The following is a 14,705-nucleotide window of genomic DNA, read 5'->3' as shown; positions in this document are numbered from 1 at the left end:
GTGTGATTGTCGACAAGGAGTGAAATGGACCAATTTGTGACCGCCCTTTCAATTTAAGACGTTCAAAACAGACGGAATTTGCATTCGTAATACCAGAGCATCGAAACTACTTGGAACTCTTGTGTATATGAACGTGTCCGCGCCTTTGTATTCTGGTACCTTCGCCGCTACAAACCAACCAACCATCGTGTCCGTGCACATCAGAGTCGCAAAGAATGGAGAATAGCCAGGCTTGGTCGTGTGTGTAGCTGTAGCTCAGTTGGCAGATCGTTCGCTTAGCGTGTGAACGGTCTCGGGTTCAAGCCCCGGCTCCTCCATGTTTTGTGGTCAGTGCATGGTAAGTGTTGGTCGCGGCGAACATAAACGCACGCAAGAAGTTGCAAAACCAGCGTCACAGACTGATATGATGTATACTGTCATAAGGAGAGCAAGATGTAAGTGTGGGGACCGGCTGTTATCGTGGTGTCATCGAGTGCAGATCTGTCTTAGGTATCACGGCTTAACGTCATTGAAGTCTAGAGAAGGGACAACACGTTCGTCTTACTCAGAGCGGTGTCTGAACTCTATTTTCGACGTTATGCGTACCACTTTCATTGTGGCCAACTACGATTCGATACAGAATGCACGAAACCTGAAAGACACCCTCACTGATACATAGAGAGTAGTGTTTGTCTGCGGAATAATGGGAGTGCAAGGGTCTGTGACGTTGATACGACTGTATGTAGCACTACTAGTTATCGGGGGGGTGGGCGTAGCTCAGATGGTAGAGCGCTCCCTTAGCGTGCGAGAGGTACTGGGATCGATACCCAGCGCCTCCAGAACTTTTTACACACCTACATGCGCAACTTGCCATGCAAGTGGAATAATTCCCAACCGGCAGAGGTGTGTAGGCAGATACAAGCGAACGATTAGCATCCACAATTGGCGAGCGTGCTTTTATTCGTGCGCAGGAAGCACCCTCCTCCCACACCTACACTTAATTTAGAAACAGTACAAATGTTCCCATAAGATTCTCAAGCCTACGTCGGAAAGATCTGCCTTGCGCCGATTTCACGTAAATCCCACTGCACGTTCCCATTCTTTGCGTGCAGTCGGCTGCTACTGGTGTTGCTGCTTGTGACTGCTGATAACAGATGCCGTAGCAATCAATTCATGGAGTGAGTTGTATGTTTTGCGATAGTCTGTCTCTGACAAGGAAGCACAGGTGATATAGGTGCGAACACAGGAAGCTTGCAGCCCCTCGCTGCCTGCAGACACAGAGCAGCCACACTAGAAGAGCGGCCTAAGCCGTAGGCGAAATGTGCTCATTCGCTTTGGCGCGACGTCGAACAGTAAATAAGGCTGTCACTAGCGTGAGCGTCGTGTAAAGTCGGAAAAGTCATCTGCATGGGTGATTGCCAAGTTTGGGGAGCGTTTCGTAGTACGATCAGTGCAATGGAGACGCGGAAACTTGTTGTGTCCCAGTGTTTTGCAGTTGGACGACAAGAGTTTTACACAGTAGCAAAGAGCGAGGCACTGAGTTGGCATGAACAATGGAGAGCACAATGGGGCTCGAGATGTGCTTGTTACCTCAGGTGCTGTGTGATTGTCGACAAGGAGTGAAATGGACCAATTTGTGACCGCCCTTTCAATTTAAGACGTTCAAAACAGACGGAATTTGCATTCGTAATACCAGAGCATCGAAACTACTTGGAACTCTTGTGTATATGAACGTGTCCGCGCCTTTGTATTCTGGTACCTTCGCCGCTACAAACCAACCAACCATCGAGTCCGTGCACATCAGAGTCGCAAAGAATGGAGAATAGCCAGGCTTGGTCGTGTGTGTAGCTGTAGCTCAGTTGGCAGATCGTTCGCTTAGCGTGTGAACGGTCTCGGGTTCAAGCCCCGGCTCCTCCATGTTTTGTGGTCAGTGCATGGTAAGTGTTGGTCGCGGCGAACATAAACCCACGCAAGAAGTTGAAAAACCAGCGTCACAGACTGATATGATGTATACTGTCATAAGGAGAGCAAGATGTAAGTGTGGGGACCGGCTGTTATCGTGGTGTCATCGAGTGCAGATCTGTCTTAGGTATCACGGCTTAACGTCATTGAAGTCTAGAGAAGGGACAACACGTTCGTCTTACTCAGAGCGGTGTCTGAACTCTATTTTCGACGTTATGCGTACCACTTTCATTGTGGCCAACTACGATTCGATACAGAATGCACGAAACCTGAAAGACACCCTCACTGATACATAGAGAGTAGTGTTTGTCTGCGGAATAATGGGAGTGCAAGGGTCTGTGACGTTGATACGACTGTATGTGGCACTACTAGTTATCGGGGGGGTGGGCGTAGCTCAGATGGTAGAGCGCTCGCTTAGCGTGCGAGAGGTACTGGGATCGATACCCAGCGCCTCCAGAATTTTTAACACACCTACATGCGCACCTTGCCATGCAAGTGGAATAATTCCCAACCGGCAGAGGTGTGTAGGCAGATACAAGCGAACGATTAGCATCCACAATTGGCGAGCGTGCTTTTATTCGTGCGCAGGAAGCACCCTCCTCCCACACCTACACTTAATTTAGAAACAGTACAAATGTTCCCATAAGATTCTCAATCCTACGTCGGAAAGACCTGCCTTGCGCCGATTTCACGTAAATCCCACTGCACGTTCCCATTCTTTGCGTGCAGTCGGCTGCTACTGGTGTTGCTGGTTGTGACTGCTGATAACAGATGCCGTAGCAATCAATTCATGGAGTGAGTTGTATGTTTTGCGATAGTCTGTCTCTGACAAGGAAGCACAGGTGATATAGGTGCGAACACAGGAAGCTTGCAGCCCCTCGCTGCCTGCAGACACAGAGCAGCCACAGTAAAAGAGCGGCCTAAGCCGTAGGCGAAATGTGCTCATTCGCTTTGGCGCGACGTCGAACTGTAAATAAGGCTGTCACTAGCGTGAGCGTCGTGTAAAGTCGGAAAAGTCATCTGCATGGGTGATTGCCAAGTTTGGGGAGCGTTTCGTAGTACGATCAGTGCAATGGAGACGCGGAAACCTGTTGTGTCCCAGTGTTTTGCAGTTGGACGACAAGAGTTTTACACAGTAGCGAAGAGCGAGGCACTGAGTTGGCTTGAACAATGGAGAGCACAATGGGGCTCGAGATGTGCTTGTTACCTCAGGTGCTGTGTGATTGTGGACAAGGAGTGAAATGGACCAATTTGTGACCGCCCTTTCAATTTAAGACGTTCAAAACAGACGGAATTTGCATTCGTAATACCAGAGCATCGAAACTACTTGGAACTCTTGTGTATATGAACGTGTCCGCGCCTTTGTATTCTGGTACCTTCGCCGCTACAAACCAACCAACCATCGAGTCCGTGCACATCAGAGTCGCAAAGAATGGAGAATAGCCAGGCTTGGTCGTGTGTGTAGCTGTAGCTCAGTTGGCAGATCGTTCGCTTAGCGTGTGAACGGTCTCGGGTTCAAGCCCCGGCTCCTCCATGTTTTGTGGTCAGTGCATGGTAAGTGTTGGTCGCGGCGAACATAAACGCACGCAAGAAGTTGAAAAACCAGCGTCACAGACTGATATGATGTATACTGTCATAAGGAGAGCAAGATGTAAGTGTGGGGACCGGCTGTTATCGTGGTGTCATCGAGTGCAGATCTGTCTTAGGTATCACGGCTTAACGTCATTGAAGTCTAGAGAAGGGACAACACGTTCGTCTTACTCAGAGCGGTGTCTGAACTCTATTTTCGACGTTATGCGTACCACTTTCATTGTGGCCAACTACGATTCGATACAGAATGCACGAAACCTGAAAGACACCCTCACTGATACATAGAGAGTAGTGTTTGTCTGCGGATTAATGGGAGTGCAAGGGTCTGTGACGTTGATACGACTGTATGTGGCACTACTAGTTACCGGGGGGGTGGGCGTAGCTCAGATGGTAGAGCGCTCGCTTAGCGTGCGAGAGGTACTGGGATCGATACCCAGCGCCTCCAGAATTTTTAACACACCTACATGCGCACCTTGCCATGCAAGTGGAATAATTCCCAACCGGCAGAGGTGTGTAGGCAGAAACAAGCGAACGATTAGCATCCACAATTGGCGAGCGTGCTTTTATTCGTGCGCAGGAAGCACCCTCCTCCCACACCTACACTTAATTTAGAAACAGTACAAATGTTCCCATAAGATTCTCAAGCCTACGTCGGAAAGATCTGCCTTGCGCCGATTTCACGTAAATCCCACTGCACGTTCCCATTCTTTGCGTGCAGTCGGCTGCTACTGGTGTTGCTGGTTGTGACTGCTGATAACAGATGCCGTAGCAATCAATTCATGGAGTGAGTTGTATGTTTTGCGATAGTCTGTCTCTGACAAGGAAGCACAGGTGATATAGGTGCGAACACAGGAAGCTTGCAGCCCCTCGCTGCCTGCAGACACAGAGCAGCCACAGTAAAAGAGCGGCCTAAGCCGTAGGCGAAATGTGCTCATTCGCTTTGGCGCGACGTCGAACTGTAAATAAGGCTGTCACTAGCGTGAGCGTCGTGTAAAGTCGGAAAAGTCATCTGCATGGGTGATTGCCAAGTTTGGGGAGCGTTTCGTAGTACGATCAGTGCAATGGAGACGCGGAAACTTGTTGTGTCCCAGTGTTTTGCAGTTGGACGACAAGAGTTTTACACAGTAGCAAAGAGCGAGGCACTGAGTTGGCATGAACAATGGAGAGCACAATGGGGCTCGAGATGTGCTTGTTACCTCAGGTGCTGTGTGATTGTGGACAAGGAGTGAAATGGACCAATTTGTGACCGCCCTTTCAATTTAAGACGTTCAAAACAGACGGAATTTGCATTCGTAATACCAGAGCATCGAAACTACTTGGAACTCTTGTGTATATGAACGTGTCCGCGCCTTTGTATTCTGGTACCTTCGCCGCTACAAACCAACCAACCATCGTGTCCGTGCACATCAGAGTCGCAAAGAATGGAGAATAGCCAGGCTTGGTCGTGTGTGTAGCTGTAGCTCAGTTGGCAGATCGTTCGCTTAGCGTGTGAACGGTCTCGGGTTCAAGCCCCGGCTCCTCCATGTTTTGTGGTCAGTGCATGGTAAGTGTTGGTCGCGGCGAACATAAACGCACGCAAGAAGTTGCAAAACCAGCGTCACAGACTGATATGATGTATACTGTCATAAGGAGAGCAAGATGTAAGTGTGGGGACCGGCTGTTATCGTGGTGTCATCGAGTGCAGATCTGTCTTAGGTATCACGGCTTAACGTCATTGAAGTCTAGAGAAGGGACAACACGTTCGTCTTACTCAGAGCGGTGTCTGAACTCTATTTTCGACGTTATGCGTACCACTTTCATTGTGGCCAACTACGATTCGATACAGAATGCACGAAACCTGAAAGACACCCTCACTGATACATAGAGAGTAGTGTTTGTCTGCGGAATAATGGGAGTGCAAGGGTCTGTGACGTTGATACGACTGTATGTGGCACTACTAGTTACCGGGGGGGTGGGCGTAGCTCAGATGGTAGAGCGCTCGCTTAGCGTGCGAGAGGTACTGGGATCGATACCCAGCGCCTCCAGAATTTTTAACACACCTACATGCGCACCTTGCCATGCAAGTGGAATAATTCCCAACCGGCAGAGGTGTGTAGGCAGAAACAAGCGAACGATTAGCATCCACAATTGGCGAGCGTGCTTTTATTCGTGCGCAGGAAGCACCCTCCTCCCACACCTACACTTAATTTAGAAACAGTACAAATGTTCCCATAAGATTCTCAAGCCTACGTCGGAATGATCTGCCTTGCGCCGATTTCACGTAAATCCCACTGCACGTTCCCATTCTTTGCGTGCAGTCGGCTGCTACTGGTGTTGCTGGTTGTGACTGCTGATAACAGATGCCGTAGCAATCAATTCATGGAGTGAGTTGTATGTTTTGCGATAGTCTGTCTCTGACAAGGAAGCACAGGTGATATAGGTGCGAACACAGGAAGCTTGCAGCCCCTCGCTGCCTGCAGACACAGAGCAGCCACACTAGAAGAGCGGCCTAAGCCTTAGGCGAAATGTGCTCATTCGCTTTGGCGCGACGTCGAACTGTAAATAAGGCTGTCACTAGCGTGAGCGTCGTGTAAAGTCGGAAAAGTCATCTGCATGGGTGATTGCCAAGTTTGGGGAGCGTTTCGTAGTACGATCAGTGCAATGGAGACGCGGAAACTTGTTGTGTCCCAGTGTTTTGCAGTTGGACGACAAGAGTTTCACACAGTAGCAAAGAGCGAGGCACTGAGTTGGCATGAACAATGGAGAGCACAATGGGGCTCGAGATGTGCTTGTTACCTCAGGTGCTGTGTGATTGTCGACAAGGAGTGAAATGGACCAATTTGTGACCGCCCTTTCAATTTAAGACGTTCAAAACAGACGGAATTTGCATTCGTAATACCAGAGCATCGAAACTACTTGGAACTCTTGTGTATATGAACGTGTCCGCGCCTTTGTATTCTGGTACCTTCGCCGCTACAAACCAACCAACCATCGAGTCCGTGCACATCAGAGTCGCAAAGAATGGAGAATAGCCAGGCTTGGTCGTGTGTGTAGCTGTAGCTCAGTTGGCAGATCGTTCGCTTAGCGTGTGAACGGTCTCGGGTTCAAGCCCCGGCTCCTCCATGTTTTGTGGTCAGTGCATGGTAAGTGTTGGTCGCGGCGAACATAAACCCACGCAAGAAGTTGAAAAACCAGCGTCACAGACTGATATGATGTATACTGTCATAAGGAGAGCAAGATGTAAGTGTGGGGACCGGCTGTTATCGTGGTGTCATCGAGTGCAGATCTGTCTTAGGTATCACGGCTTAACGTCATTGAAGTCTAGAGAAGGGACAACACGTTCGTCTTACTCAGAGCGGTGTCTGAACTCTATTTTTGACGTTATGCGTACCACTTTCATTGTGGCCAACTACGATTCGATACAGAATGCACGAAACCTGAAAGACACCCTCACTGATACATAGAGAGTAGTGTTTGTCTGCGGAATAATGGGAGTGCAAGGGTCTGTGACGTTGATACGACTGTATGTGGCACTACTAGTTACCGGGGGGGTGGGCGTAGCTCAGATGGTAGAGCGCTCGCTTAGCGTGCGAGAGGTACTGGGATCGATACCCAGCGCCTCCAGAATTTTTAACACACCTACATGCGCACCTTGCCATGCAAGTGGAATAATTCCCAACCGGCAGAGGTGTGTAGGCAGAAACAAGCGAACGATTAGCATCCACAATTGGCGAGCGTGCTTTTACTCGTGCGCAGGAAGCACCCTCCTCCCACACCTACACTTAATTTAGAAACAGTACAAATGTTCCCATAAGATTCTCAAGCCTACGTCGGAAAGATCTGCCTTGCGCCGATTTCACGTAAATCCCACTGCACGTTCCCATTCTTTGCGTGCAGTCGGCTGCTACTGGTGTTGCTGGTTGTGACTGCTGATAACAGATGCCGTAGCAATCAATTCATGGAGTGAGTTGTATGTTTTGCGATAGTCTGTCTCTGACAAGGAAGCACAGGTGATATAGGTGCGAACACAGGAAGCTTGCAGCCCCTCGCTGCCTGCAGACACAGAGCAGCCACAGTAAAAGAGCGGCCTAAGCCGTAGGCGAAATGTGCTCATTCGCTTTGGCGCGACGTCGAACTGTAAATAAGGCTGTCACTAGCGTGAGCGTCGTGTAAAGTCGGAAAAGTCATCTGCATGGGTGATTGCCAAGTTTGGGGAGCGTTTCGTAGTACGATCAGTGCAATGGAGACGCGGAAACCTGTTGTGTCCCAGTGTTTTGCAGTTGGACGACAAGAGTTTTACACAGTAGCGAAGAGCGAGGCACTGAGTTGGCTTGAACAATGGAGAGCACAATGGGGCTCGAGATGTGCTTGTTACCTCAGGTGCTGTGTGATTGTGGACAAGGAGTGAAATGGACCAATTTGTGACCGCCCTTTCAATTTAAGACGTTCAAAACAGACGGAATTTGCATTCGTAATACCAGAGCATCGAAACTACTTGGAACTCTTGTGTATATGAACGTGTCCGCGCCTTTGTATTCTGGTACCTTCGCCGCTACAAACCAACCAACCATCGAGTCCGTGCACATCAGAGTCGCAAAGAATGGAGAATAGCCAGGCTTGGTCGTGTGTGTAGCTGTAGCTCAGTTGGCAGATCGTTCGCTTAGCGTGTGAACGGTCTCGGGTTCAAGCCCCGGCTCCTCCATGTTTTGTGGTCAGTGCATGGTAAGTGTTGGTCGCGGCGAACATAAACGCACGCAAGAAGTTGAAAAACCAGCGTCACAGACTGATATGATGTATACTGTCATAAGGAGAGCAAGATGTAAGTGTGGGGACCGGCTGTTATCGTGGTGTCATCGAGTGCAGATCTGTCTTAGGTATCACGGCTTAACGTCATTGAAGTCTAGAGAAGGGACAACACGTTCGTCTTACTCAGAGCGGTGTCTGAACTCTATTTTCGACGTTATGCGTACCACTTTCATTGTGGCCAACTACGATTCGATACAGAATGCACGAAACCTGAAAGACACCCTCACTGATACATAGAGAGTAGTGTTTGTCTGCGGATTAATGGGAGTGCAAGGGTCTGTGACGTTGATACGACTGTATGTGGCACTACTAGTTACCGGGGGGGTGGGCGTAGCTCAGATGGTAGAGCGCTCGCTTAGCGTGCGAGAGGTACTGGGATCGATACCCAGCGCCTCCAGAATTTTTAACACACCTACATGCGCACCTTGCCATGCAAGTGGAATAATTCCCAACCGGCAGAGGTGTGTAGGCAGAAACAAGCGAACGATTAGCATCCACAATTGGCGAGCGTGCTTTTATTCGTGCGCAGGAAGCACCCTCCTCCCACACCTACACTTAATTTAGAAACAGTACAAATGTTCCCATAAGATTCTCAAGCCTACGTCGGAAAGATCTGCCTTGCGCCGATTTCACGTAAATCCCACTGCACGTTCCCATTCTTTGCGTGCAGTCGGCTGCTACTGGTGTTGCTGGTTGTGACTGCTGATAACAGATGCCGTAGCAATCAATTCATGGAGTGAGTTGTATGTTTTGCGATAGTCTGTCTCTGACAAGGAAGCACAGGTGATATAGGTGCGAACACAGGAAGCTTGCAGCCCCTCGCTGCCTGCAGACACAGAGCAGCCACAGTAAAAGAGCGGCCTAAGCCGTAGGCGAAATGTGCTCATTCGCTTTGGCGCGACGTCGAACTGTAAATAAGGCTGTCACTAGCGTGAGCGTCGTGTAAAGTCGGAAAAGTCATCTGCATGGGTGATTGCCAAGTTTGGGGAGCGTTTCGTAGTACGATCAGTGCAATGGAGACGCGGAAACTTGTTGTGTCCCAGTGTTTTGCAGTTGGACGACAAGAGTTTTACACAGTAGCAAAGAGCGAGGCACTGAGTTGGCATGAACAATGGAGAGCACAATGGGGCTCGAGATGTGCTTGTTACCTCAGGTGCTGTGTGATTGTGGACAAGGAGTGAAATGGACCAATTTGTGACCGCCCTTTCAATTTAAGACGTTCAAAACAGACGGAATTTGCATTCGTAATACCAGAGCATCGAAACTACTTGGAACTCTTGTGTATATGAACGTGTCCGCGCCTTTGTATTCTGGTACCTTCGCCGCTACAAACCAACCAACCATCGTGTCCGTGCACATCAGAGTCGCAAAGAATGGAGAATAGCCAGGCTTGGTCGTGTGTGTAGCTGTAGCTCAGTTGGCAGATCGTTCGCTTAGCGTGTGAACGGTCTCGGGTTCAAGCCCCGGCTCCTCCATGTTTTGTGGTCAGTGCATGGTAAGTGTTGGTCGCGGCGAACATAAACGCACGCAAGAAGTTGCAAAACCAGCGTCACAGACTGATATGATGTATACTGTCATAAGGAGAGCAAGATGTAAGTGTGGGGACCGGCTGTTATCGTGGTGTCATCGAGTGCAGATCTGTCTTAGGTATCACGGCTTAACGTCATTGAAGTCTAGAGAAGGGACAACACGTTCGTCTTACTCAGAGCGGTGTCTGAACTCTATTTTCGACGTTATGCGTACCACTTTCATTGTGGCCAACTACGATTCGATACAGAATGCACGAAACCTGAAAGACACCCTCACTGATACATAGAGAGTAGTGTTTGTCTGCGGAATAATGGGAGTGCAAGGGTCTGTGACGTTGATACGACTGTATGTGGCACTACTAGTTACCGGGGGGGTGGGCGTAGCTCAGATGGTAGAGCGCTCGCTTAGCGTGCGAGAGGTACTGGGATCGATACCCAGCGCCTCCAGAATTTTTAACACACCTACATGCGCACCTTGCCATGCAAGTGGAATAATTCCCAACCGGCAGAGGTGTGTAGGCAGAAACAAGCGAACGATTAGCATCCACAATTGGCGAGCGTGCTTTTATTCGTGCGCAGGAAGCACCCTCCTCCCACACCTACACTTAATTTAGAAACAGTACAAATGTTCCCATAAGATTCTCAAGCCTACGTCGGAATGATCTGCCTTGCGCCGATTTCACGTAAATCCCACTGCACGTTCCCATTCTTTGCGTGCAGTCGGCTGCTACTGGTGTTGCTGGTTGTGACTGCTGATAACAGATGCCGTAGCAATCAATTCATGGAGTGAGTTGTATGTTTTGCGATAGTCTGTCTCTGACAAGGAAGCACAGGTGATATAGGTGCGAACACAGGAAGCTTGCAGCCCCTCGCTGCCTGCAGACACAGAGCAGCCACACTAGAAGAGCGGCCTAAGCCTTAGGCGAAATGTGCTCATTCGCTTTGGCGCGACGTCGAACTGTAAATAAGGCTGTCACTAGCGTGAGCGTCGTGTAAAGTCGGAAAAGTCATCTGCATGGGTGATTGCCAAGTTTGGGGAGCGTTTCGTAGTACGATCAGTGCAATGGAGACGCGGAAACTTGTTGTGTCCCAGTGTTTTGCAGTTGGACGACAAGAGTTTCACACAGTAGCAAAGAGCGAGGCACTGAGTTGGCATGAACAATGGAGAGCACAATGGGGCTCGAGATGTGCTTGTTACCTCAGGTGCTGTGTGATTGTCGACAAGGAGTGAAATGGACCAATTTGTGACCGCCCTTTCAATTTAAGACGTTCAAAACAGACGGAATTTGCATTCGTAATACCAGAGCATCGAAACTACTTGGAACTCTTGTGTATATGAACGTGTCCGCGCCTTTGTATTCTGGTACCTTCGCCGCTACAAACCAACCAACCATCGAGTCCGTGCACATCAGAGTCGCAAAGAATGGAGAATAGCCAGGCTTGGTCGTGTGTGTAGCTGTAGCTCAGTTGGCAGATCGTTCGCTTAGCGTGTGAACGGTCTCGGGTTCAAGCCCCGGCTCCTCCATGTTTTGTGGTCAGTGCATGGTAAGTGTTGGTCGCGGCGAACATAAACCCACGCAAGAAGTTGAAAAACCAGCGTCACAGACTGATATGATGTATACTGTCATAAGGAGAGCAAGATGTAAGTGTGGGGACCGGCTGTTATCGTGGTGTCATCGAGTGCAGATCTGTCTTAGGTATCACGGCTTAACGTCATTGAAGTCTAGAGAAGGGACAACACGTTCGTCTTACTCAGAGCGGTGTCTGAACTCTATTTTTGACGTTATGCGTACCACTTTCATTGTGGCCAACTACGATTCGATACAGAATGCACGAAACCTGAAAGACACCCTCACTGATACATAGAGAGTAGTGTTTGTCTGCGGAATAATGGGAGTGCAAGGGTCTGTGACGTTGATACGACTGTATGTGGCACTACTAGTTACCGGGGGGGTGGGCGTAGCTCAGATGGTAGAGCGCTCGCTTAGCGTGCGAGAGGTACTGGGATCGATACCCAGCGCCTCCAGAATTTTTAACACACCTACATGCGCACCTTGCCATGCAAGTGGAATAATTCCCAACCGGCAGAGGTGTGTAGGCAGAAACAAGCGAACGATTAGCATCCACAATTGGCGAGCGTGCTTTTACTCGTGCGCAGGAAGCACCCTCCTCCCACACCTACACTTAATTTAGAAACAGTACAAATGTTCCCATAAGATTCTCAAGCCTACGTCGGAAAGATCTGCCTTGCGCCGATTTCACGTAAATCCCACTGCACGTTCCCATTCTTTGCGTGCAGTCGGCTGCTACTGGTGTTGCTGGTTGTGACTGCTGATAACAGATGCCGTAGCAATCAATTCATGGAGTGAGTTGTATGTTTTGCGATAGTCTGTCTCTGACAAGGAAGCACAGGTGATATAGGTGCGAACACAGGAAGCTTGCAGCCCCTCGCTGCCTGCAGACACAGAGCAGCCACAGTAAAAGAGCGGCCTAAGCCGTAGGCGAAATGTGCTCATTCGCTTTGGCGCGACGTCGAACTGTAAATAAGGCTGTCACTAGCGTGAGCGTTGCGTGAGCGTCGTGTAAAGTCGGAAAAGTCATCTGCATGGGTGATTGCCAAGTTTGGGGAGCGTTTCGTAGTACGATCAGTGCAATGGAGACGCGGAAACTTGTTGTGTCCCAGTGTTTTGCAGTTGGACGACAAGAGTTTTACACAGTAGCAAAGAGCGAGGCACTGAGTTGGCATGAACAATGGAGAGCACAATGGGGCTCGAGATGTGCTTGTTACCTCAGGTGCTGTGTGATTGTCGACAAGGAGTGAAATGGACCAATTTGTGACCGCCCTTTCAATTTAAGACGTTCAAAACAGACGGAATTTGCATTCGTAATACCAGAGCATCGAAACTACTTGGAACTCTTGTGTATATGAACGTGTCCGCGCCTTTGTATTCTGGTACCTTCGCCGCTACAAACCAACCAACCATCGTGTCCGTGCACATCAGAGTCGCAAAGAATGGAGAATAGCCAGGCTTGGTCGTGTGTGTAGCTGTAGCTCAGTTGGCAGATCGTTCGCTTAGCGTGTGAACGGTCTCGGGTTCAAGCCCCGGCTCCTCCATGTTTTGTGGTCAGTGCATGGTAAGTGTTGGTCGCGGCGAACATAAACGCACGCAAGAAGTTGCAAAACCAGCGTCACAGACTGATATGATGTATACTGTCATAAGGAGAGCAAGATGTAAGTGTGGGGACCGGCTGTTATCGTGGTGTCATCGAGTGCAGATCTGTCTTAGGTATCACGGCTTAACGTCATTGAAGTCTAGAGAAGGGACAACACGTTCGTCTTACTCAGAGCGGTGTCTGAACTCTATTTTCGACGTTATGCGTACCACTTTCATTGTGGCCAACTACGATTCGATACAGAATGCACGAAACCTGAAAGACACCCTCACTGATACATAGAGAGTAGTGTTTGTCTGCGGAATAATGGGAGTGCAAGGGTCTGTGACGTTGATACGACTGTATGTGGCACTACTAGTTACCGGGGGGGTGGGCGTAGCTCAGATGGTAGAGCGCTCGCTTAGCGTGCGAGAGGTACTGGGATCGATACCCAGCGCCTCCAGAATTTTTAACACACCTACATGCGCACCTTGCCATGCAAGTGGAATAATTCCCAACCGGCAGAGGTGTGTAGGCAGAAACAAGCGAACGATTAGCATCCACAATTGGCGAGCGTGCTTTTATTCGTGCGCAGGAAGCACCCTCCTCCCACACCTACACTTAATTTAGAAACAGTACAAATGTTCCCATAAGATTCTCAAGCCTACGTCGGAATGATCTGCCTTGCGCCGATTTCACGTAAATCCCACTGCACGTTCCCATTCTTTGCGTGCAGTCGGCTGCTACTGGTGTTGCTGGTTGTGACTGCTTATAACAGATGCCGTAGCAATCAATTCATGGAGTGAGTTGTATGTTTTGCGATAGTCTGTCTCTGACAAGGAAGCACAGGTGATATAGGTGCGAACACAGGAAGCTTGCAGCCCCTCGCTGCCTGCAGACACAGAGCAGCCACAGTAAAAGAGCGGCCTAAGCCGTAGGCGAAATGTGCTCATTCGCTTTGGCGCGACGTCGAACTGTAAATAAGGCTGTCACTAGCGTGAGCGTTGCGTGAGCGTCGTGTAAAGTCGGAAAAGTCATCTGCATGGGTGATTGCCAAGTTTGGGGAGCGTTTCGTAGTACGATCAGTGCAATGGAGACGCGGAAACTTGTTGTGTCCCAGTGTTTTTCAGTTGGACGACAAGAGTTTTACACAGTAGCAAAGAGCGAGGCACTGAGTTGGCATGAACAATGGAGAGCACAATGGGGCTCGAGATGTGCTTGTTACCTCAGGTGCTGTGTGATTGTGGACAAGGAGTGAAATGGACCAATTTGTGACCGCCCTTTCAATTTAAGACGTTCAAAACAGACGGAATTTGCATTCGTAATACCAGAGCATCGAAACTACTTGGAACTCTTGTGTATATGAACGTGTCCGCGGCTTTGTATTCTGGTACCTTCGCCGCTACAAACCAACCAACCATCGTGTCCGTGCACATCAGAGTCGCAAAGAATGGAGAATAGCCAGGCTTGGTCGTGTGTGTAGCTGTAGCTCAGTTGGCAGATCGTTCGCTTAGCGTGTGAACGGTCTCGGGTTCAAGCCCCGGCTCCTCCATGTTTTGTGGTCAGTGCATGGTAAGTGTTGGTCGCGGCGAACATAAACGCACGCAAGAAGTTGCAAAACCAGCGTCACAGACTGATATGATGTATACTGTCATAAGGAGAGCAAGATGTAAGTGTGGGGACCGGCTGTTATCGTGGTGTCATCGA

At 49.4% G+C, this 14,705-nt stretch overlaps 8 non-coding genes across 8 annotated transcripts; all 8 read left to right on the top strand.

The window, feature by feature from the left end:
- Positions 1–2,323: 2,323 nt before the first annotated feature.
- Trnaa-agc (transfer RNA alanine (anticodon AGC)) lies at positions 2,324–2,397 on the top strand. The gene has a single exon. It is a non-coding gene; the product is annotated as a tRNA-Ala (tRNA).
- Positions 2,398–3,902: 1,505 nt separating this feature from the next.
- Trnaa-agc (transfer RNA alanine (anticodon AGC)) lies at positions 3,903–3,976 on the top strand. The gene has a single exon. It is a non-coding gene; the product is annotated as a tRNA-Ala (tRNA).
- A 1,505-nt stretch (positions 3,977–5,481) lies between these two features.
- Trnaa-agc (transfer RNA alanine (anticodon AGC)) lies at positions 5,482–5,555 on the top strand. Its single transcript has one exon. It is a non-coding gene; the product is annotated as a tRNA-Ala (tRNA).
- A 1,505-nt stretch (positions 5,556–7,060) lies between these two features.
- Positions 7,061–7,134, top strand: Trnaa-agc (transfer RNA alanine (anticodon AGC)). The gene has a single exon. It is a non-coding gene; the product is annotated as a tRNA-Ala (tRNA).
- A 1,505-nt stretch (positions 7,135–8,639) lies between these two features.
- On the top strand, positions 8,640–8,713 carry Trnaa-agc (transfer RNA alanine (anticodon AGC)). Its single transcript has one exon. It is a non-coding gene; the product is annotated as a tRNA-Ala (tRNA).
- Positions 8,714–10,218: 1,505 nt separating this feature from the next.
- Trnaa-agc (transfer RNA alanine (anticodon AGC)) lies at positions 10,219–10,292 on the top strand. The gene has a single exon. It is a non-coding gene; the product is annotated as a tRNA-Ala (tRNA).
- Positions 10,293–11,797: 1,505 nt separating this feature from the next.
- On the top strand, positions 11,798–11,871 carry Trnaa-agc (transfer RNA alanine (anticodon AGC)). The gene has a single exon. It is a non-coding gene; the product is annotated as a tRNA-Ala (tRNA).
- Positions 11,872–13,387: 1,516 nt separating this feature from the next.
- Trnaa-agc (transfer RNA alanine (anticodon AGC)) lies at positions 13,388–13,461 on the top strand. Its single transcript has one exon. It is a non-coding gene; the product is annotated as a tRNA-Ala (tRNA).
- Positions 13,462–14,705: the final 1,244 nt, after the last annotated feature.

This window comes from Schistocerca gregaria, chromosome 11, assembly GCF_023897955.1.
Source record: "Schistocerca gregaria isolate iqSchGreg1 chromosome 11, iqSchGreg1.2, whole genome shotgun sequence".
NCBI classification, from domain to species: domain Eukaryota; kingdom Metazoa; phylum Arthropoda; class Insecta; order Orthoptera; family Acrididae; genus Schistocerca; species Schistocerca gregaria.
This window is presented reverse-complemented; position numbering and strand designations above follow the sequence as displayed.